Below are 26,204 nucleotides of genomic sequence, written 5' to 3'. Positions count from 1 at the left end.
ACAAATGTATGGTATGGCTTGATGTGTATAACATATGTGTAAGGTATGTGATATTAGGGTTAATATTGAGAAGATAAATAAAATTATTTTTAAATTATTTTAAGGAAAAAGTAAAATATAAACTGAGATGTAGATGTGATTTCTAATCCAGGAGTTACTATTAAAAATACTATAGGCCAGGCATGGTGATGCACACCTTCCATCTTAGCGCTTGAGAGGCCAAGGTAGGAGAATCACTGTCAGTTTAAGGTCAGCAGAACCCTGCCTCAAAAAAAAAAAAAAATCACTATCAGAAAAATATAGACATTTTACAGTGCCATATATGCAGTAATGAGCAAAATACACCGGGCATCATTAGTTATCTGGAACATTAACATTAATTTTTTATGAGACTCAGTGATAAATTGAGTCTACAAACCTGAATTTTAAAACAGTGACAGGAGACTCTACACTGTTAGCTTAGATAAAATAACAGTAAACCAAAAACTGCATATCAATCCATGTTACACAAAGAATAAGCAAAAATATTTAAATAACTGGCTAGGCGGGAGGGGAGATAACTCAGAAGTCAAAACTGCTTGCTGTTTAAACATGAGGGCCAGAGAGGACTTGGAGACCACTGACCACCAGAGTGTGACTCCCCAGAATCTGTGGAAAGAGTTGGGCAATGCAATGTCCCATCCAGCCGGGGCTGTGGTCTGAGGGGAGTGGAGGCTAGACCACTTCTGGGGGTTTGTGATGGAAAACATGAGCTCCTGGTTGAAGGAAGAGACCCTGCCTCAAGGAAGTACTCAGGTTAGCAATAGGTGTGGACAACAAGTTCTCCTCTGGCCTCTGCTTGTACACATAAGGCATATGCATCTGCACATGCATGTGTACGCATCACACACACACACACACACAATCAAAACTAAAGAATAAGAATGCTATTTCAACACAGTATGTCCAGGGCAGCTAAGGGCAGTGAACAGAGAGTGTAGGGAATCTAATAAGGTAGCTCTAGAATCCTTACAACTTGCCACATGCAGGAGAGGACCTACAGGAGCAAAGCATGAAAGCCACCCTCGTCTGAGAAAAACGTGATGCTGGAAGCAGGGTCAAGCCCCAGGGGCCCTGTTAAACATGAAAGAACAGTAAGTCGATTTCCAATGGCTTAAGATATATGGACTTGGAAAATGCTGTGGAAAGAACGAAGTAATCCATGCTCAAAGGGTTTCATAAATGTGGAAATGACTATTTCATTATTAGTGATATATGAACCTTTTCAGAGACAATGAATAAGTTAGATTTTGACATTTTAAAATTCTGTACATTGGGCTAGAGAGAATGCTCAGTGGTTAAGGTACTTGCCTGCCAAACCTAGGACCAGAGTTCGATTCCCCAATACCCAAGTAGAGCCAGATACACAAAATGGTGCAAGCATCTGGAGTTCAATTGCAGAGGATCTGTCATGCTAGTTCTTTCTCTCTCTTTTTAACTCCATATTTCTCTCTCTTTCTCTCAAATAAGTAAACAAAATTTTAAAATTCTCTGCATGAACTATTGTTAAGTGTATTACTTATATAAATCAATGTGTCCAAATGGCCTCTAAATTTACTATTCCCTCAAGTACCCAGTTTGTATGCATAGTTATGTGAACAAGGATTTATGACATCAAAATTAAACATTGTGTTAAATAATGATCCTTGGAAGGCTATGATCAAATTAGTGTTGTTTTAATGATGATGTGTTTGATTAAGTCCAAGTAATCATTTTCACCATTCTACCAGCCAGAAGAGTTAAAGTTACCCATTGATTCTATTTTACATTTCCAAGAAAGTCATCATCTATAGAAAAAACTGTAGTAAGTGGGCTGGAGAGATGGCTTAGCAGTTAAGCTCTTGCCTGTGAAGCCTAAGGACCCTGGTTCAAAGTTCAATTCCCTAGGACCCACGTAAGCCAAATGCACAAGGTGGCACATGCATCTGGAGTTCTTTTGTAGTGGCTGGAGGCCCTGGTGAGCTCTCCCCCCCACCTCTCTCTGTCTCTGTTGTTCTTAAAAAAATAAATAAAAAATAAAAAGGCAACCTAAGAAAACTGTAATAAGTACTAATTAAAATCAATATCAATAAGTGGTATAACAAGGAGACTTCTGAAATAGCAAAAGCCCTTGTTTTATAAAAAGGGACACACAGAAGTCAGTGTTTGGTTAGAGAAAATATTTTGGTTCTTTTTTGCAGGTCAACTGGAGTTCACGCTGTTATAATGGTGGGTGACTTTTGCTCTAAAATGCAATGGGAGGGGGCTGGCCTCTCTTGCTCTGTAAACAAGAATTTTACGCAACCAATCTTGTACAAAAGTATAATGCTACATACATCTTGAGGTTTTATAGCATATGTGGATATAAGATATGTGTTATATGGATCCAACAACTAAGGAACAAATGAAATTATTTTGTTATTTAAACCATAAAAAGATGCAAAATGCTTGTCATGTTTAGATAATGGAACTGCTTTTACAATATGGTGTTACTCTAGATTAGTCATCCAACACAAAGTTTGCTTCAGTATTAACACATTAAAATACCTCCTGGTTCTGTGTGGGTGAAAGCTACTCTTATAGGCCAACACTTACATCTTTAATGAGCGTGTGTTGAAACAGCCCAGAAGTTAGCGTTCTATAGCATATCATTGTTTTCAGTCTCTAGTCCTGGAGTACCTGACAGACATCTGATGACAGTTTCCTCCTTTCCTCTCCAGCTGAAAATCTTCTTTTTCATTGCTTCCCTTCCTTTTTTTTTTTTTCAGCCCTGTCATAACTTGGTACCTTTTGCATGTGAGGAAACAATTTCTACTTAGCATTTAGATTGATTCAGAGAAGAAATTAGCCATATCGCATATTGGAAATTTGTTCCTGAGTAGCGAATGATAGTTTATCCACAAAAGACACTTGTACAAAAAGACTTTGTACATTTATTATAGCAAGTAAGCCAGTGTATTGATAAGAAACAACCCAGAAGTACCATTTTAAATACCATTATATCACCCCCTTATTTTTAATGAAGTCTTTTTATATGGTTATATGAATGTTTCCAATTTCAATTTTTTTTCACAGATTAATGTGTACAAAATAAAATGGAACTAATAAGAATGTGTTCACAGTTGAGAAAATATGCTTCCTGAGTGATAAATTAGATATTAAATTTCAAAATAATCACCCATAATTTTGAGTATAAGTCACTCAGGGAATATAAATGGTAATGAAACTAATATAAATATTTTATTACTTTATCATTTATATGTATTTAAAGTAAATTTTTACCTAATTGGCATGCATCATAGTTAGATTGCAAATTGGAAAAGCAATAAAGATAATTAATATCTCACTTGACTTTTCCAAAAAACAACCTACGACTAAATGAATCCCAAGCATCATTTGTTATTATTTGTAACATAAAATTCCTCTAAAATGTGGATTATCAATCTATTACTTTAAGTTTCTTAATTGAGCCAGATGAGGTGATGCAGGAGTATACGTTCAGAAGGCAGGAAGCTGAAGCGGGCAGGGTCCGGCCCATGGAGTACCAGGCCAGGCATGGCCACACAGCAAACCCTGCCTCAACCAACAACGTTAATTTAAAGCTTGAAATTACTGAAGAAAAACAATATAAAAGGAATTAAACTAGTTGTCGTCAAAAATCATGGGCGTTGGGCTGGAGAGATGGCTTAGCAGTTAAGCGCTTGCCTGTGAAGCCTAAGGACCCCGGTTCGAGGCTCGGTTCCCCAGGTCCCACGTTAGCCAGATGCACAAGGGGGCACACGCGTCTGGAGTTCGTTTGCAGAGGCTGGAAGCCCTGGTGCGCCCATTCTCTCTCTCTCCCTCTATCTGTCTTTCTCTCTATGTCTGTCGCTCTTAAATAAATAAATAAAAAATAAATAAAATAAATAAAAAAAAAATCATGGGCATTGTGAACAGTCTGCTTGCTATATTTCTAAAATGGATGACTTTTTCTCATTTTATTTTGTGCTTTTTTATGTTTTATGTTTTTATAAATCACTGAGTCAGCGTGAAAGAAGGGTTAATACATAGTTCTATATGTCTGTGTAGTTCACAGCCAGAGTAATCTAACTAAAGTAGCGCTCACAGAACTGTACCGTGTAGATTTAGCCCTTTGTGCCAGCTCCCGGTAGGTCACCTGCTAGGCCCAGAGCATTCTCTGTTGAGAGATGTGCCTGTATGTATAAGGGCTTTCTGTTACAACTGAGAGTCCACATGGACAATGTGATTAAGGGCTAGTGCTTTGGAGCATATGGTACGGAGCGTTCTGTCACGGTGTTGCAGTCGAGAAGCATAAACTCCCTGGTCCCTGCTCGTTTCTACCTGGGTGCTCCTAAGGTTGAGTCAGCATTTTTTAAGGTAATGAAAGAGGGCGCTGTGCTTAATTTTCTTTGCAAATATACCTGGTCCTTCCTGATGGTCCTTACTTACATCACAAGTCTGAAAAAGGTCCATAACCATCCAGTTCTTTAGGCGTTGATGGAGAGAAGTATTATTTCCCATCGTGCTTGATTAGTGGTAACATAAAACAGTGAGAACAAATGAAAGATCATCCCAGTCTCTGCTCTTCCTCATGTTGCTTTGGACGTTACAACTCCCATGTTACAGTGGTTCATTCCTTCTGCTTCCCCACAGTGCATTTGGACACACCATTCAACTCTTGGCCACTTCAATACCAAGTTGCATCAATCTCTGGAAAGATGGAAGTGACTCTGTCCACATTGGTGCATAAAAAAAAAAAAAAGCTAGAAATGGTTTCTCCGAAACCTACTGGGAATATAGATCTTTTTGTTGGTCTACGTGAATGAAGACACTGGGGAGAAAAATCTAATTTATATCCCTATCCTTTTCTCAAAGAAATAATGCAATGTCTGGTTTACAGTAAAAATTTAATAGTTAGTAGCTGACAAAATAACTTCTGATAAGGATTCTTACTTGTGACCTACACATCTTAAAAGTAATGAACTTCTCTTTTGTTGTTGAATAATGGTGTAATTCAATATCCATAAAAGTTTCAAACTTGCATGGTTTCATATCACTTGAAAGTAGTTAGTGCTAGGAAAGTGACATTATACTTAAAGTGACCTTGTGTCTTTGTCCTTTGTTACACAAAATGTATAGGTTATGCAATGCATATGCATATGTACTGTATTTTAAAATACATGTTAAATTGGAAGATATTGCCTGGAAAATCAATTTTTGTTCAATTGACTCATTTTTAAAAGATATTTATGTCCATGGACATTAGTAACACTATTATAAATGTCCCAGTAGTAGATAAGGTGGCATATTTTCTCTGAAAGCAGATTGTATTTTGCTATAAAAACATGACAACACTGTATTCTAATTACCTCTTATATTTCAGAGTGTGGCAGTCAGCCAATGAACTGCATTTTTTTCACCTAAGAGGATATAATCAAATAAACAGTAGATGAAGGTTTTGTTGACTCTTGAATATGTAAATTAAGCATGCTATTTAACAAGTTATTTTGTCATGCTGATGAGTGGAAACATTGATTTGCAGGACTAATTATGCTTACTATTTTTAGAATATGCATAAGGTTTGCATGATGTAGTTTTGTAGGGCATCAGAATTGACCAGGCAGGCTTCCTGCAGGTCAGGCCACCTCAGAAGAAGCCTAAGGTGTTTACGCAAAATTCTGGTTGGGGAAGAAGTGAGGTTCATAATACAGTAATTTACTCTGGGGCCACTTTGCATTTTAAAGTCTAGTAGGGATGTCTGCTTACACATCACCCAACTGTCAATGAAGGTGTGCCTGGTTAACTAGACCACTAATTACTAATGTATCTTTAATGGCAAAATAAATCCACATCCTCATTTAGTTGTCTGGAAAACACAACATCTAAAATATCCTTATGAGTTATTTGATACCCATTTAGCAAATCCACTTTGTCCTCTAACCCTTTGTGGACATTTCCTTAAAAGATCTTAATACTTAGGTTTCAGAGTTGTCCAAGGAAATATAAAAATGCTGATTTTTTTTCCCAAAGAAAGAAATTTTGCACTGCATTAACACAAAAGGTTTATTTATCTATTTATCCATTTATTTGAGAGAGGGAGAGAGTAAGAGGCAGATAGAGAGAGAGGATGGGTGTGCCAGAGCTACTAAGCCTCCACAAATGAACTCCAGATGCATGTGCCATTTTGTGCATCTGCCTTACATGGGTGCTGGGGAATAGAACCTGGGTCCTCAGGCTTCAAGGGTACATACCCTAACTACTAAACCATCCTTCCAGCCCAGGTTCTGCTTTTTAGTTATAGCCAGTTTAAGGTTTGTGTAGAATGTAGCAATACATATTATTGCCAAACTTTTGCAAAACAGTTTTAAGCACATTTAGGGTTAAACCTTAAATTTAGTGTCAAGAAAAAGTAAAAAAGACTCAATCTGGAAATATGTGTTCAAGCTTGATGTTTATAGATATAAAGGTGTGTTTTGCATGCTAAATATATTCCATAATAGGAAATATACTTGCCATATGCCTTCCTTAGAAGTTTCATAAATCACAAAATAATTCTTGACAATGATCAGAAATATCCACTTGGCTCAATTTTGTTATGTATACAGCCCAGAGAATAAATAATGTGTGAGAACTCTGGAGACTGAACTTAAAATCCCATTAATGTGCATATATAATAACACTTTTCATGTTTCTCAGACTTAACTGTTCATAATTTGTTATTTTGATTTTGGTAGTCTTTTATGGGGTTTTGAAATATCGAGTCAACAAAAATGATATGTGACTATGAGAGTTTCTCATTACTTCTGAAGCTATTTAGATGCTGTCCATCTATTTCATATCAAAAGATTGAGCCTGCTTAATGATTGCTGAGGTTTTTTAGTTTTAGATAATTACCATTTTGAATGATTATTCTTCTGTAAGAAATGAAATGCTGTTTGCAATGCATTCACAATTTTTCTTTTAAAATGCCATTTTGCAAAAGCTTCTTTTTGTGTGGATGACCTTGTGAAAGAAATAAACCTAATGAAACACAACAGAAGGAACATTTCTGATGTAATATTTATAGGGAACATCATATCTAGTCATGTGATGCACTGGGAAACCCCCAGTAAACACCCCGGGGTCTGCTATGTGTGCCTGATAACAGGGGAGGAAAGAGTGGTCAGGAAGGTAGCATCCATGGGTCACTTCCCTTCATTCTGCCAATGTTTGCAAAATATAAACAAAGACAAATGTCCCAGGATGTGGTAGATAGTGCCATTTTGGGGGATGAACCAAGCTGAGAAATAGACCAATGAAATTTGTGGGGGAGGAAAGTTATTTAAAATTTGATTTAGGGGAATGACATTTCTTTTAAAAATTATTTTATTATTATTCCTCATTTAGTAAATAAAGATAATGTTAATGAATGTGTGATGGATTGAATGTGAAACATCCTTTCACAGCTTCAAGTGTTTTGAATACTCGGAACCCAGAGGGTCACAATTTGGAAAGGTTTTGGAGCCTTTGAGAGGCCAAGCCTTGTTGGAAGAAGTATGTGGCTGAGGATGGACCTTGAAGTTCAGTAGTCCAGCCCACGGAGTGGTCAGGCTTGCTTGCTCAGACCACTTCCTTCCTGCTGCTGTGAAAAGATGTTTGATCTGCCTGATTGAACTTCCCCTTGAAATTCTAAGCAGAATTATACCCTTTCCTTCCATAAACAGTCACCAGTCAAGGGTTTTGTTCCAGAAGGAAGAAGGTGACTGATCCAGAATGTGATATTTCATTCGTTCAGAGAATACACATCACGCCCCACATAGCTGAGGTATAAAAGAACTCCCTTAATTTCCTATTAGATGGGGCAGACAGAGGTGGAAGCAGCTCTGTCACTAGTGGACATGTAATCGAAGGGATTTAAACTCTTCTAATCAGCTTCGTCATTCACAGCGCTGGAATACCTTTATCTGAATCATCCAAATTGAGATACTCGGTATAAAGCCCTAGCCTAATGGCATGTCATGTGACAAACATCCAGGAAATAGTGGCCATCCTTTTGTGTTTTAAATATTTATTTATTTGAGGGAGAGAAAGAAAGCGAGGGCCCCTAACCACTGCAAACGACCTCCAGATTTACCTGGGTACTGGGGAATTAAACCTAGGTCCTTGGGTTTCGCAGTCCATTGCCTTAACCTCTAAGCCATCTCTTCAGCCCAGGCACCTTCCTTTTAAAATACTTTATGTCAACATGAAAAATCGACTGCCTTTTATGTACTTTGTGATGTTTGTGTAAAGCTCTGAGCCCTCAATCCTTTATATGTAGTTACAGTAAATGTTTAGCAACCATGCATTTTAATTTCATACAGAATGTTCATACAAATGTACTTAAATTGGCCTGCTTTGTCCTTTTATCTAACATTTCTAAACTTAAAAGTTATTTTTATTCATCCCCTGAGATTTGATAAATGTTGAAACTATTTAATTAGAAATGAAATATTTTGAGCTCTGTGTTCTCCTGAGGTTTATGAAAGAAAGAAAAAATATTATCTAATTAGATTCTCCCTATCTATCTGTCTAAAGGAATATGTTTTATTTGCAAATATTCTGTCTGTGCCTAAGGGTACATAGGAAACACACTTGCATCTCTTTTATACAAATCTGTGGAACTCACATTTCAGTTTGTAGAATAAGGGACTCACTCAAGCATGCTTTACTTATTGCTGTGTTGTTTTGTATTGCTTTATTTTGAAACAGGATCTCAGAATGTAGCCCAGGCTGACCTCAAATTTGCATTCTCTAGCCTTGCAAGTTCTAGGGTTTCCTTAAGTCTCTCCCCAGGCAGGCTGACCTCACTTTTGTCCCTCTTATATCGCTCTTTACCGAGTTCAGGTGCAAATCAAGATTTTCTGGATACCCTCAGGGCTCTCCATTCCTTATGCCATCTTGCATAAGGATTGTGATTATTTCAATGTCTTTTGTCACCCAAGCAAAATTCCACTAGGCAGAACTCAGTCCCCAAGATTCTCATGGCTCATATAGTCCTACGCTGAGTGAAGATAGAAACTGTTGTATGCCAGGATGTCATTACCTGATTATGGACTGTTATTTGGCAAAAGAAGGAGATAATGCCCCTTATCAGTTGACTCTGTTTCCATAAGTATAGATTTTCCTTGGTGTTTCAGTTACCTTGTTGTTACGGAGACAAGGCACTCACAGTCTCAAGGGGATGCTTCATGAGGGCAAGGGAAAGCATGGCATGAGCAGAGGCCATGCACCAAATCTGCCACAACAGGTGGAAAAAAGCAGCAGGAAATCTAGTGGAGCTCTGGCAAGGTGGAGCTGACTATAATATCCATGATCCTTCCCCCAACAACACACCTTCTCCAGCAAGGTTTTATCACCCCAAATTGCCACCAGCTGAGGACCTTCAGGAAACATGGGTTTATGACGCATACATACACCACAGTTGGTGAGTCCTAACCAGAGGAGAACTTAAGAGACAAAATGCAGCAACAGACTCTTATTGTCTGGATAAAGCAAACAGCCTCATGATAAATGAACCGTGCATCCAGCTAGAGAGCAACATTGGGGCGGCCTCAGGTCTCTTGATCAGCCATTCTTCTCACCACCAGCAATAAAGCAGACCTTATTTCTATACCATAAGGAATTCAATGTGATTGGCAAGCTGGAAGAATCTGAGAGAAGACTGAACTTCAGATCATATCAAAGCCCAGAACCAAATCTTTGTCAGCTCTTAAAACCTGAGCTCAGGACTGACCCAGCTGTACCCTGCCTGGACTTGTGACCTACAAAATTTCTGAATAACAAACTGTCATTGTTTTAAAGGTCCTAAATTCCTGGCATTGCAGTAATAGGAAATGAATGCACTATCATATCCTGGCTCCCATAACGTTTTATAGCCATCCTCTCAGCCCGTGTTGTTTTGTGTTGATGAACTGAGAGAAGTCGGCTCAGCTTTACGCTCTGCGTTGACTTTCTTCCCTCTGACCAGACGTAAGCGAGAGTGACTTGGAACATGAATGCACATCAAAATGCAAGAAATTAGCTCTGGAGACATGGCTTAGCAGTTAAGAAACTTGTCTGAGAAGCCTAAGGACCTAGGTTTGGCCCCCCAGAACCTGCGTAAGCCAGATGCACAAGGTGACACATGTGCACAAGGTTGTGCATGCACACAAGATGGCACACGCATGTAGAGTTTCAGTACAGAGCTGGAGGCCCTGACATGCCAGTGCTCTCTCTCTGTCTTTCTCCCTCACCCTCTCTTACTCTTATAAATAAAAGAAATAAAACAATAAAGAAATTAAACTAGAAAGAATTGCAGCTGGGTGAATTACTGCATACTGGTAATCTCAATACTTAGGAAGGAGAGGCAATAAGTGCAGGAAGAAGTTCAAGGCCAGCTACATAGCCAGTCTTAGGCCCACCTTGGTTACATGAGACCCTGTCTCAAAAACAACAACAAAATATACCCAACTTGCTAATGTTAGACCAATTAGTGGAAATAGATTCTTAGTAATAATAGCATGGTAATAGTAAAATTTTTAATATTAGTGCCAAATGAACATTTCACTTATTGGGTGGTATTCAAGTAAACTTATGTACTTAAACTTATATGTTTTAATATCATCATTTAACATACATGAAAAATCACTTAGAAAATATAAAATGGAGTAACGTGGAATTTGACATGATGCAGTGGGAGAACTGAGTGTTAAATAAGGCTGCCTCACTCCATTCATTTTGTCTGTTTGTTCGTTTGTTTTGAGGTAAGTTCTCACTTTATCCCAGGCTGACCTATAATTCACTGTGCAGTCTCAAATTTCCAGTGATCCTCCTACTTCTGCCTCCCAAGTGCTGGGATTAAAGGTGTGCACTACCACGCCCAGCTCCAACCTCTATTTAATATTGTCCCCATAGAGTGTGTGTGTGTGTGTGTGTTTAAAGAATAGCATTTTTAAAGTCTGAAATGAGGAGGTGAATGCACATGGAATATACCAAGTGAAAATCGTCCAAAGCAATCAAATTCTATATTCTTAAGCATTTGAGAACACAATACATTAAGATTCAGTCTAAATATGAGTCTATTTCAATCAGTTACCTAAGTGTTTCTCAGATACCAAACTGTCTGCAAACATAAGCTTGGAAATTTTAACTTACGATGAAATGTATGGAACTAATAAATAGACGAGCCTAAACAATGGTACCAAACTGCCTGTATTTGCTGAAAAGAAAACTAATAAATTAAATAAATAAATAAATAAAATAAAAATATTTTATAAGCAAAAAAAAACCCTAAATAGTTGTTTTATAGATGAGTGTAATAGAATTGCACAGATAACCTACACTAAGGGCTTCATTATACTAATTAGTGATATGAATCTTGGAAACAAAAGGACTTGCTTATGATTAGCGAATTTTCCTTTTCTATTATCACTGTCCCCAAGAAACAAACAAACAAAAAAATCATATAAGCATTGTTAATGAAGCCATGAGATTTGAATTCGATTCATCTCTCTGGTGATGTTTCTTTAGCCAGGGCTTGCTACAAGGCTGGAAGCCACAGTGCACGTAAGTGATTGTAGCAGGGGCTTTGTTAGCAGGACTCATACAATGAAAGGCCGAATGGCCTCTTGCCTGCTGGAGAATCACAGAACCCTGTAGGTGTTCTGTCCATAAAGCCGGAACTCTCAGAAAATGATAGGCTAATATTCAACTACAGTTCCAGGCCAAGAGCCAGAAGCTGTCTGGGACAGTCACTGCCTTGTCGGAAGGCTGAAGAAGTGGGAATATGATGTCCATGACTGATGGCATCAGAAGTAGGTGAGCTCGTCCAACAAGAATCAGGCTGGGACAGGCTGGGTATCTTCACTTGGTTTTGTTCCTCCTGGGCTTTCAGCCTATTGGGCAGCGGTGCCTGCATTCAGGGTAGGTCTTTCCCCTCAGTCGCTGCAGCACACGGTAGTCATTTCTGGAGACCACCTCACAGATGCAGTTGGGAATATACTTTACTAATCTAGTTATCTGTCAATGTGACCAAGCTAACAGTCATGATTCACACATCGCAGGTGCTTGTGGTGAATGCAGGATGAATGTGTTCTCTCTCTGCAGGATGAATACGTTCTCTCTCTCTCTTAACCAGAATCATAAGATGTTATGAGATCAGATTCCGCCCATCACTGGACAGACCCTATGCAGAGCAAAGTAAAATAGCAACAAGATCAACAGCAGAAACTAGAGACATTCATACCAAAATGCACTAGATAATCTCCATAGATTACAACCATCCAAATCCAAATTTGTTGAATTTTCAAATTCAGTCACAGCTTCATAGCTCATGCGTCATGAAATAATTACTTGTATGCTTAGAGAAAACCAGAGTCTCTCACGTGCTAGCCTTCTGGAAGGCCTTGGAATTGTCTTGTGAATTCCAGGCACTTCCGTGATTGTATTTCACAGATCACCCTTTCTGCTGTATCTATTCAGAGCACACCATTCACCTATGTAAAATTCTCCTCTGTCGCCTTGGCAATCTATCAAAAAATACCCATTAAGAACAGGTATCTTCTTCAACTGCATCTCTGCATACTGTATGAGCATGCATAAAGTGTGATACTGTCACTATTCTATAGGTCAGATATTGACCTCAAATGATGGCAAGCAAGTCTAAATCCCACCCTAGTCATTTTTTTTCTCAAATAATAGGCATGCGCTTTAAAATAAAATCAATGATAGTGACAGATTTCAATTGTATTGCTAGGAATTTATATGACTACAAACAGCATCCACATTACACCTGACCCTTTGGCCCAGGAGGCAGATAATCAATACCTTGTATCCCTGCTTGGATTAAATTCTCTTCTTGGAATATTCTGATTAAAAGTCAACATAGTGCTAACATCCCCAGCTACATCATCGAGATAATCTTAGAAGGTAAAATAAATTTTGATGTAGCTAGCACTTTTGTTGGAAAATTAGTCCCAATTGGAGAACATGCAAAAACCCAATTGCCTATAACATTTCTGATCTATTTCTGATTATTGTAATTTAAGGAGTCAAAACTGAAAATCACAATCATTCCTTGTTTTATACATTTTGTACTGCTACTGTTAATGCAGTGTGGAATGCATCTGTGTGTCTGTGTGTTTATGTGTCTTAAGGTACTACCTCAAAAATTGAAAGATTCTGATGTGTTTTTGCACAAGGATAATGTGAGATAGAAAAGCAATTTAAAGCAATAGATGCAGTACTTAATGTCAGTACAGTTCTCAATGTGACTCAAACTTAATGATTTTTTGAGGGGAAAAATAAATGGGTTGAGTACTATCAGATGTCTACTCAATTTCACACCATAGATAGCAGTTTAAAAGAAAATTTGCTGTGAAAATCTGCTGCAGCTATAGGCCTATTGGTTTTTTTTAAAAGAGTGAATCTATAATATGGCCCTGGATTAACCAAAGAGAATTTTCTTTGGGGAATTTAGAGAGATTATTATTCCAGAAATATCCAAATGTAAAAGAAATTAAGAAAACAGACACTTTAGATACACTGGATGTAAAGCAAAGCATCGGTACTATAAAATGTAGGGGCTGTAAGAAACTTGGGTCATAAATTAGGAATAAAACGTATCCTGATCTTCTTGAACTTCCCAAGTGTCCAGTATTCTTTGAAGGTCATTTACTCATTCACAAACCACCTCCTCTGACTTCCATTCCTAACCTTGTTCCCTTTCTTCCTTGCGAATCATTTACAAAGCACAAACTTATTTAGTTTTGAGAAGAATGTTTTCTATCTCTCTTTAGTCTCACATCTACAGAAGCACCAGGATCATTAACTTGGGTCGTAAGTCCACCTGTTGTCTCCTTGGAGTCACTCATTCATTATTCATGGAAGAAAACGAAATCTTAAAAAGAGTGACATAAAAGTTTTAAACAGAATCTGAGTCTACAAATATCATCACACATACCTGCTTTAAATGATGTTTAAAAAACTTCTTATTGATAACTGTAAGTTATGAGACAGGACTAAACAGTGAGTATGGAACAGTATTAGAAATAAAGTAGAAATCTGACTTTAAATTACATGCACAATAAAGTGCCATCATGGAATTCTTATATATATATAATTATTTCATGGTACAATGTGTATGGCTCAAAACAGAGCAAGTCTTGTTGGGGCATCAGGAACCATTGTGGAGTCATGAATGCACCAGTCTGTTCATGTCTAGAGACCCTCTTGCTCTTATATTCTTTCTGCCACCTTTTCTGCAATGTCCCCTGAGGCTTGGAGGATGTGGTAGAGATCACTAATGTTGAGCTCTTCAAAACCCCTTATTTTCTGCTTGGATGAGTTTTGAGTCTCCTTGGTTTCTACCACCGTCTTCCCTCTGGCTAGCAGTGAGTGCAGCACCCCTCTGCAGGGTTCCCTGAGCTCTGGCTGGTGTGACAGATGATTTGTCCAGTGCAAATCCTTGCACTGTCTCTTCTTCTTGTGACTTTGGTGAGTCTTTGGTACACCTTTCCATTTGTGACGTGTGGTGATATATCTCTACGTTCCCTGTGTCTCCCAGGACACTGTCATTTTTGCTCCAGTGCCCCTATTCCACTTCTACTCAAGGAGGTGCCAGGCCATCTCCCCAGTTCCTTTCATTGCTACTCATGCTGGGTTGGACAGTCAGACAACGGCTGCAGGACTTCTGCTCTCCACTGACAAGTCCACAGGATGTTTCTGGCCAGTCATCACCCAACATCCAACTGCCTTGGTGCACAGATGGGTCAAATTAAGTGCCCTTCAGCTCCTCCTTAGCATAGTGGGGCTTTCTGGTAAACAGGGCTCAGGGCAGACTTCCTTCTCAGAAGGTCCTTTATTTCTGCATAGGGGAGAAGCCCTGTCTGATGCTGATTCCAGGGCAATTAGGAAGCGATTGGGTTATCATGAATTTGAGCTTGTTTTGGGACATTCAAATGTCGACACTCCTCCTTCCCCTCTTGTCCTTTTTCATTTTAATGATGTTTTGACCATTTTTAAGCTTTTCAAAATCCACAGTATCGACTTTATTACATAGTATGTTAAAATTTGCCTAACACTATCAGCTTCCTCGACATCCTCCTAGGATTCTTCCTTAAGTCCTATGAAAGAAATGCCATTGTAGCTTCACTAAGACCCACGTGTTTGCAGTGTGTTTGACCCTTTTAATTTTCAACATGTTAGAAAAGTAATTCACTTGGCCAGACAAACACTTCCCCCTCTGTGGCTGGTTAGCCTGCAATATTTACAGGGGATGTGAATACAAGAGTATAAAATTCTTTCTAATTTCTTTTTTATAACATTGATTTATTTATCTGACAGGGGGAGAGAGAGAAGCTGGGCACCCCAAGGTCACTTGCCACTGCAAATGAACCCCAGATACATGCTCCTCTTTGTACATCTGGCTTTACATGGGTAGTAGGGAGTCAAACTCAGTCTGTCAGGCTTTGCAAGCAAGTGCCTTTAACTGCCGACCCATCTTTCAAACCCACTCATTCTAATATCTGATGTTTTCTGATCTTTGGCCAGGTCTCACAATCCTTTACCCAAGGCAATATAATTAATGCAACTTCACATGTTAGGTTTTTAGTAATATTTTATTCGAGAATGATTAAAGGAATATCAATATAGATAGGAACAAAGCACAGATTTACTAAATTGTGCTTGAATAAAGGATGTCAAAGTTTTACAAAGTTAACTTTACTCAGTACATCTAATAGCTGGTGGACTGATAATGCCATCTGGTGGACAAGTTAAATATCTACAAGAAAGTTTCAAGTAGTGTGTGTGTGTGTGTGTGTGTGTGTGTGTGTGTGTGCATGTGATTTCACATTAGGAAATTTGTAAAAGGATTACCGTAAATTTTCCTGTGTGAAATCACAGTAAAGTAACATACAAGTGAACTTACAAAAAAGCATCCCCTCAGAGCCACACTGCAGATATGCTGTGCAAAATCTTCCCACATACATCTAATAAACTCTATTTATAATTGTCACCAGGTCCCTCACCTGTCATTTATTGAGAAAGAAATTGCTTAATTTCTCTGCGCCTCACCTAATTTGTAACATATTATCAGTTAATTCTTACAAGACAGTACTGCAAGGAGTATATTCACATTTTCATTCTTTAAATGAGAAATCAAATTAGGCTGCTGGAAACAAATTAGGCACTCTATAGCAAGTAAAACTCCCAGCTTATCAACATTTTGAGTCCTATTTCATTGATTAGAACTTTGGTCAAATACCACACAAAAATCCAGTGCTCCTGCTTCCTTTTAAATTAAGGTGGGGAGGAGGGGGAGTAGAAAGAGGGGCTGGAGAGATGGCTTAGCATTTAAGGTGCTTGCCAGCAAAGCCAAAGGACCCAGGTTCAATTCCCCAGCACCCACGTAAAGCCAGATGCACAAAGTGGTGCATGCATCTGGTGTTTGTTTGCAGTGGCTAGGTGGCCCTGGCATGCCTATTCTCTCTCTCTGTCACGTCTTTTCTCAAATAAAGAAATAATTAATTAAATAAGTAATATGCTAATTAATTGTAGGAAGAAAATAAAGGTTTCAGTTTCATTTGACTGTACATTTTCAAAATTTCTATTTAAAAAGGCATCACGAAATCGGATTTGACCCCCATGCTTGTAAGTCTTTTAAGCAAGTATGATGGTAGTCAAGGGAAAACATGGTACTTTGCTAAGAAGAAACAGGCAGTTGACAAGTCTTTGGGACCCACAGGCATCTTCCTGGTATCTGTAAGCATGAGCAGAGGCTCTGTAAGGAGGGCAGATGTACTCCACTCAGCTGCTGTGACTGCCCAGTAGCCAGTTTCAACAGTGAAGGAGTTACAATCCATTCCTGGAGTCTCTCTTTACTGTCTTCAAACATTCCAAAACTCACTCTCTATTTTAATATATAACTCTTTTCTGTGGTGTGATTGACTTGGAGAACCTTTATACACTGATATGACATCAGTCTATCTTCTTGAATGGTCTTTTGTTCCACGTGTGTGGTCCTGTGAATCAAACCCACAGCTTTGGGCATACTTGGTAACTGCTCTACCACGGAATTTAAGCTACAACCCCAGAATGTTTCTTTTGGTTGTTTTACAGGCCTTTGTCCCCAGGTCTGATATGCTTTTTTCTTTTTCTTGTATTTTCATCTTCACACGCATGGGGTATGAAGATTCGTATGTGTACAAACATGTGTGTGTGTGTGTGTGTGTGTGTGTGAATACCAGGTCAACATTGGGTATCTTTCTCAGTTGATCTACACCTTACCTCTGTGTGTGTTTGGTGTGTGTGTGTACTGGTTTTTGTGAAATAGGGTCTCACTCCCCCACTGGCCTGGAACTCACTCTGTACTCCCATGCTGGCTTCAAAGGCACAATAATCCTCCTACCTCTACCCCCTGAGGGCTGGAATTAAAGGCATATACCACCACTTCCAGCCCACCATATTTTTTTGATAGAGGGTCTCACACTAAACCTGGAGTTAACCAATTTATTTTGCCTCCAAGTCTCAGAAACTTTTTTCTCATCTTTGTCTCCTCAGTGCTGGGAGTACAAATGTTTGCTGCCACACCCATCTCTGACAGGGGTTCAAGGAATCCAACTGCAGATTCTCATGCTACCACAGCAAACATGTTCCCCACTGAGCCATCCTCCTAGGCTCCTGACTTGTTTATTTTATTTTATTTTTTATTTATTTTTTGCGCTTTCTTTTTATTTATTTATTTATTTATTTATTTATTTATTTATTTATTTGAGAGCGATAGACACAGAGAGAAAGACAGATAGCGGGAGAGAGACAGAATGGGCGCGCCAGGGCTTCCAGCCTCTGCAAACGAACTCCAGACGCGTGCGCCCCCTTGTGCATCTGGCTAACGTGGGACCTGGGGAACCGAGCCTCGAACCGGGGTCCTTAGGCTTCACAGGCAAGCGTTTAACCGCTAAGCCATCTCTCCAGCCCTTTTTTGCGCTCTTTTTTTTGAGGTACAGTCTCACTGTAGCCCAGGCTGACCTGGAATTCACTATGTAGCCTGAGGGTGACTTCAAACTCATGGTGATCCTCCTACCTCTGCCTCCTGAGTGCTGGGATTAAAGGTGTGAGCCACCACTCCCAGCTGTTTATTTCTTAATGATGTTATTCATTTTCTTGGTTTTGAGAATTAAGATTTAGTTAGCTGTCTTGAATATCCTCTTATTAGTCATGAAGTGAGGCAGGCACCTCCAGAGTCCAATTCCTATATGAATACATCTTCCAAAAGTATCTTTTTCTTTTATTCCAGCTGAAACTTCATCACTAAAGATAAATAGGTTCAAAGATGCTGCTGTCAGTCATTTTTGTTGCCCACGATGAGCGTGTTGAGGAGCGTCCCTACCCGCCACGCCAATCTTTGGAAGCTTGTGCTTCAGGATCTCGAGCTAAGCACGCCCAGGCGTCTGTTTTCACCTTCCCTAAACTTGGCTGTTCCGTGAGCACGCTCAGCTGTGCGCCTGCCCCTAGAAGGTTTTCTATGTGGAGATGAATAGACTCTCTCAGCTAAAATTCCCCACCTTGCCTTTGTTCAAGGAGGGTACTGCTTTGGAAATAACCCACACTCTCCTCACCTGCGGCAGGTCATAGATCTTCCTGGGTCGTTGCTACTTCTTGACCATGCTTTTTTGGGGCTCGCACTCCCCAAGATGTGAGCTGCAGACTGCACTTGTCGACATGCACTGAGATGCCTTTGGCCAAAAGCATTTTAGTCTTATGGCCTCTTTGCTTATTTTCTGCACTGCACACTTTTTTCTTGTAGGTGTTCTTTATTAAGTTAAATGGAATTTTCACTCTTCATATGCTGGGTATTTTAATCATGAGTAGCTTTTAGCTTATGATTTAGTTATTTTTCTTTTCTCATAAGGACACATGAATTTCATTCTTTAGCTTGGTACTATGAGGATCTTTGCTTAATTGACTATCAACTATTGGATTAACCACATTCTCTAGAACTTCAAAAATCAATGTATTTTGTTATTTTTTTTTAGGTTGAGGAGCAAATTTCATCATGAGATGAGAAGTAAAACTAGTGAAGATTCTTAGATATATGAGCAGCATCTTTGATATTGCTAAATAGCTTATATATAATTGGTAAAGTAGAAAAATTGTAAATGAACCCTCATGTGTATAAATTTACTGTAGAATGTTAACTTTACAATCTTATTTGTTCATTAGTCACATGCTTAGTTAAATTCCAATGGATTTAATTGGCAGAAAAGTATCTTTCTGACAAATCATTTTGTATATAACCTACCTTTTCTTTAAAGTGCTTTATTTATTATTTTTCATACTTTGTGTTTGCTACATGACAATATGTATCTTATTGCAACCAACAATGAATATGATGTTTCATATAAATGATCTATTTCCTTAAATTAAAATATTCTAGGGACTAGGGAGTTGCCTCAGTCAGAAATGTGTTGCTTGCATAAGTATGGGGACCTGAGTTTGAATTCCAGCAGTGCCATAAAAAGCCAGGAGCAACAGTGCATACCTGTGACCCCAGCACTGGAGAGGCAGAAAGATGTGGATCTTTGAAGTTTGCTTGCTGGCTGATCCAGTCAAATTGAGCTTTAGGTTCAGTCAGAGACCCTGTCTCAAAAAAAAAGTAAGCCGGGTGTGGTGGTGCACACCTTTAATCCCAGTACTAGGGAGGCAGAGATAGGAGGGTCACCAAGAGTTTGAGGCCACCCTGAGACTACATAGTGAATTGCAGGTCAGCCTGAGCTAGAGTGAGACCTTACCTTGAAAAACCATACTAAATAAATAAATAAAGTGCCAAATGACTGTGGAAGACATCTGATGTTAGCCCCTGGCCTCCAGACATATGTGCAAACATATGCCCACATACACACACACACCTAATACAGACAGGAATACACACAAGCATGTGCATTATACACAAATACGTATGCAAAACTGTTAAAAACAATAAAAATAAATAAATATTCTATTACAATTAGGAATCAGTCCAATTAAAATTGAACTATGACTTGGATTATGACAATTAATTTCAACTATCTGCAAGAATGTTCAAAATATCTGTGTACCCATATACAACACTTTGAAATGTTTGTCAGTATACATGATCTATGCAATAACTTTACTGCACACATATACAAAGGGTAAAATTAAATTTTAAAATGTAGTCAGACTGCATTTTTACTGAGAAAGATTATGACAGCTGCATATCTGAATAGACAAGGATCAATAAATGGTATTTTTTAATCCCAAATGTGCTTTGTATTTTACGTTCCTAGTTATTATTTTCCCCAAAATGTCTAATTGTGTTTGTTTAAAAGACTTTATTAAATCCTACCACATATAAGGTCTTGTGTCATAATTCATTCCCCAGGATGTCTTTTTTTAATTTTATTTTTATTTATTCATTTATTTACTTGAGAGCAACAGAGAGAGAAAGAGGCAGAGAGATAACAGAGAGAGAATGGGAGTGCCAGGGCCTCCAGCCACTGCAAACGAACTCCAGATGCATGCGAGAACTCCAGGCGCATGCACCCCTTGTGAATCTGGCTTACCTGGGTCCTAGGGAATCGAGTCTTGAATCAGGGTCCTTAGGCTTCACAGGCAAGCGCTTAACCACTAAACCATCTCTCCAGCCTGGAATTCCTTTTTGAGGTAGCCTTTGGGAGTACCTACATTAGCTATGAACAGATTTAACAATCATGTTAAGTATTACCATTGTGAAATTCCTTTGTTCGTATTTTCACGTATTTGTTGATCTTCTTAAGCCATTATTAAAGAAGACTTCACCTCCAAAATCATTAATTAAAGACCCTGAACTCTTCTTCACAGCCCTTCTTTCCAGTAGTGCTGTCCATTGACGTTTCCACTGAACCCTGACTTCAGCCTCTATCACATTCTACTGTCTATTCATGTAATACCCGAAACCTCTAACTCAGTGAAATCTTATCAGTAGCCTTCCATACACTGTGTCTTTCTTCTGTGTTCACAGAACAAATCTAGACATGAATGAGAACTTCTACCCTTGTTATTTTCTTAGGACTATAATTAGGAAGCTAACGAAAATATAATCCCAAATTTCTATAGAAAGTTATATTTCCCTCTGATTTTTTCCTGCTCCTCTTGGGATACCAGTTTTCCTGATCTGTAGTTACTTTTCTGCTTGTCCTCCATATGACATTAACATATCATTTGAGATGTACTATACTATAAAGTGTATATAAAAGGAGAAGGGAGGCTCGGGAGATTTCTAAGATCAAGTCTGGGAAAGCTGAAACGTGAAAGGTCACAGGACCACTCCCTAATCTATAGGAGTAAATAACTGCTGAGGGGCCAACGCTGGCCCATGTTGTGTAGCAATTTTCTGTGAATAGAAACATTCCATCCTCAGGGAACAGGCGCAGAATGCTTAGGAGGTCAATAAGTCTGAGGAAAAAGCTCTTAGACCCCTTCCCTGAGGTTACATAAAGGTCAACAACTGGTGATGAGACTGTGGCCTACAGTGTTCTGGAGACCTGCAACTCCAAAGAGTAGTCAGTCACCTCTGCTGGAGTTGGCTTTGAAGTGATGCAACTGCTTTGGATCAGCCATGCTCCTGTAAGCAACCACTCACCTTGTTCTATAAGAAACCTCAACTAACACATTAGCTCATCAAAACCAGTTTGGCTGTAGGCTGGCTTTGCTCTGTTGTCTGTTCCCTACCTAGAGTACACAGACCTGTGTTTGTATCTCCCCAGGGAAAAAGTTTCATTTAAATCAGTACAACGTATCTGGGGTACCCCGATGTTCACGATAGCTAATAACCATGGACTAGGTTCTCGAAAATTGCTAAGGGAATAGATTTCAAGTTTTCCCACAACAACATATAATTATGTAAGGTACATGTGAGTTAATGAGCCATATTAAAACATGCCACAATATATGCATACTTCAAAATTAGCTATATATAGTATATACAAAGTTTGTCAACTAGAAGAATAACAGTAAGTTGCCCTAATTGATCCCAAAATGTTTCTATTATTCCCCCACACCTTTTTTAGTTGTTATTTTGAGGAAGAATTTCACTCTAGCCTAAGCTAACCTGGAACTCACTATGTAGTCTTAGGGTAGTCTCAAACTCATGACCATCCTCCTACTTCTGCCTCCCAAGTACTGGAAGTACAGGCATGTGCCACCATGCTTGACTCTTTTTTCAATATTTATTTATGAGAGAGAAAGCATATCAGGGCCTTCTGCCAGTGCATGTGAAATCCAGACACATGTGCCACTTTGTGCGCCTGATCTTATGTGGGTATTTGAACTTGAGTCAGCAGGATTTGCAATCAAATGCCTTTAACCACTGAGAATCTGTCCAGCCCTTTTATCCATTTCCTTAAAGATCCACTTAAAATATTCCCATTGCATCTGGTTACTGTGTTTCTTAATCCAGAATGAACACTATGTACCTATTTATTAACTTAGCCTTTTGTACCATTTGGAAAGCATTTTCCTGGACTACACTGGGTCCTCAAGTTCTTTAACAATCTTAGGTGTCTTCACTGAAAACTACATCTGTTTGCCACCATGCAATCAGCTTTTCTAATTATTAAATTTACATTAAAAAGTATGTTAAGAAAATGAAAATGTTTCAATAAACATTCTTGTCCTTTACTTTGTGAACCCTCCCATGAGAATAGGGAAAACAGCATTTAAAAATTTTATATCAAGCCAGGCTTGATGATGCACACCTTTAATCCCATACTCAGGAGGCAGCAATAGAAGAATTGCCTTGAGTTCGAGGGCAATCTGCAACCACAGAGTGAATGCCAGTTCAGCCTGGACTAGAGTGAGACCCTATCTCAAAAAGGAAAACAAAAAGAGTAATAGAGTTTCATACAGAAAGCTCGTTCAGTTTGGTCTTATTGGAGTCATCATGTACTATCAACAGTGACTGTCATCAGGTATCTACCAGTGATGTGCACACTCGTCTGAACTTCCTCACACGCACTCTCAGCACAGCCTGGCGTCAGCATAGCACAGTCTACTAGTGATGTGCACACTCGTCTGAACTTCCTCACACGCACTCTCAGCACAGCCTGGCGTCAGCATAGCACAGTCTACCAGTGATGTGCACACTCGTCTGAACTTCCTCACACGCACTCTCAGCACAGCCTGGCGTCAGCATAGCACAGTCTACCAGTGATGTGCACACTCGTCTGAACTTCCTCACACGCACTCTCAGCACAGCCTGGCGTCAGCATAGCACAGTCTACCAGTGGTGTGCACACTCGTCTGAACTTCCTCACACGCACTCTCAGCACAGCCTGGTGTCAGCATAGCACAGTCTACCAGTGGTGTGCACACTCGTCTGAACTTCCTCACACGCACTCTCAGCACAGCCTGGCGTCAGCATAGCACAGTCTACCAGTGGTGTGCACACTCGTCTGAACTTCCTCACACGCACTCTCAGCACAGCCTGGCGTCAGCATAGCACAGTCTACCAGTGATGTGCACACTCGTCTGAACTTCCTCACACGCACTCTCAGCACAGCCTGGTGTCAGCATAGCACAGTCTACCAGTGGTGTGCACACTCGTCTGAACTTCCTCACACGCACTCTCAGCACAGCCTGGCGTCAGCATAGCACAGTCTACCAGTGGTGTGCACACTCGTCTGAACTTCCTCACACGCACTCTCAGCACAGCCTGGTGTCAGCATAGCACAGTCTACCAGTGGTGTGCACACTCGTCTGAACTTCCTCACACGCACTCTCAGCACAGCCTGGCGTCAGCATAGCACAGTCTACCAGTGGTGTGCACACTCGTCTGAACTTCCTCACACGCACTCTCAGCACAGCCTGGTGTCAGCATAGCACAGTCTACCAGTGATGTGCACACTCGTCTGAACTTCCTCACACGCACTCTCAGCACAGCCTGGCGTCAGCATAGCACAGTCTACCAGTGGTGTGCACACTCGTCTGAACTTCCTCACACGCACTCTCAGCACAGCCTGGCGTCAGCATAGCACAGTCTACCAGTGATGTGCACACTCGTCTGAACTTCCTCACACGCACTCTCAGCACAGCCTGGCGTCAGCATAGCACAGTCTACCAGTGGTGTGCACACTCGTCTGAACTTCCTCACACGCACTCTCAGCACAGCCTGGTGTCAGCATAGCACAGTCTACCAGTGGTGTGCACACTCGTCTGAACTTCCTCACACGCACTCTCAGCACAGCCTGGCGTCAGCATAGCACAGTCTACCAGTGGTGTGCACACTCGTCTGAACTTCCTCACACGCACTCTCAGCACAGCCTGGCGTCAGCATAGCACAGTCTACCAGTGATGTGCACACTCGTCTGAACTTCCTCACACGCACTCTCAGCACAGCCTGGCGTCAGCATAGCACAGTCTACCAGTGGTGTGCACACTCGTCTGAACTTCCTCACACGCACTCTCAGCACAGCCTGGCGTCAGCATAGCACAGTCTACCAGTGGTGTGCACACTCGTCTGAACTTCCTCACACGCACTCTCAGCACAGCCTGGTGTCAGCATAGCACAGTCTACCAGTGATGTGCACACTCGTCTGAACTTCCTCACACGCACTCTCAGCACAGCCTGGTGTCAGCATAGCACAGTCTACCAGTGGTGTGCACACTCGTCTGAACTTCCTCACACGCACTCTCAGCACAGCCTGGCGTCAGCATAGCACAGTCTACCAGTGATGTGCACACTCGTCTGAACTTCCTCACACGCACTCTCAGCACAGCCTGGCGTCAGCATAGCACAGTCTACCAGTGATGTGCACACTCGTCTGAACTTCCTCACACGCACTCTCAGCACAGCCTGGCGTCAGCATAGCACAGTCTACCAGTGGTGTGCACACTCCGTCTGAACTTCCTCACACGCACTCTCAGCACAGCCTGGCGTCAGCATAGCACAGTCTACCAGTGATGTGCACACTCGTCTGAACTTCCTCACACGCACTCTCAGCACAGCCTGGCGTCAGCATAGCACAGTCTACCAGTGGTGTGCACACTCGTCTGAACTTCCTCACACGCACTCTCAGCACAGCCTGGTGTCAGCATAGCACAGTCTACCAGTGATGTGCACACTCGTCTGAACTTCCTCACACGCACTCTCAGCACAGCCTGGCGTCAGCATAGCACAGTCTACCAGTGGTGTGCACACTCGTCTGAACTTCCTCACACGCACTCTCAGCACAGCCTGGTGTCAGCATAGCACAGTCTACCAGTGGTGTGCACACTCGTCTGAACTTCCTCACACGCACTCTCAGCACAGCCTGGTGTCAGCATAGCACAGTCTACCAGTGATGTGCACACTCGTCTGAACTTCCTCACACGCACTCTCAGCACAGCCTGGCGTCAGCATAGCACAGTCTACCAGTGATGTGCACACTCGTCTGAACTTCCTCACACGCACTCTCAGCACAGCCTGGTGTCAGCATAGCACAGTCTACCAGTGGTGTGCACACTCGTCTGAACTTCCTCACACGCACTCTCAGCACAGCCTGGCGTCAGCATAGCACAGTCTACCAGTGGTGTGCACACTCGTCTGAACTTCCTCACACGCACTCTCAGCACAGCCTGGCGTCAGCATAGCACAGTCTACCAGTGGTGTGCACACTCGTCTGAACTTTCTCACACGCACTCTCAGCACAGCCTGGTGTCAGCATAGCACAGTCTACCAGTGGTGTGCACACTCGTCTGAACTTCCTCACACGCACTCTCAGCACAGCCTGGCGTCAGCATAGCACAGTCTACCAGTGGTGTGCACACTCGTCTGAACTTCCTCACACGCACTCTCAGCACAGCCTGGCGTCAGCATAGCACAGTCTACCAGTGATGTGCACACTCGTCTGAACTTCCTCACACGCACTCTCAGCACAGCCTGGCGTCAGCATAGCACAGTCTACCAGTGGTGTGCACACTCGTCTGAACTTCCTCACACGCACTCTCAGCACAGCCTGGCGTCAGCATAGCACAGTCTACCAGTGGTGTGCACACTCGTCTGAACTTCCTCACACGCACTCTCAGCACAGCCTGGTGTCAGCATAGCACAGTCTACCAGTGGTGTGCACACTCGTCTGAACTTCCTCACACGCACTCTCAGCACAGCCTGGTGTCAGCATAGCACAGTCTACCAGTGGTGTGCACACTCG

The sequence above is a fragment of the Jaculus jaculus genome, chromosome 15 (assembly GCF_020740685.1).
Source record: "Jaculus jaculus isolate mJacJac1 chromosome 15, mJacJac1.mat.Y.cur, whole genome shotgun sequence".
Classification (NCBI taxonomy): Eukaryota; Metazoa; Chordata; class Mammalia; order Rodentia; family Dipodidae; genus Jaculus; species Jaculus jaculus.
The sequence above is the reverse complement of the archived record's forward strand: the minus strand, read 5'-3'. Positions refer to the sequence as shown.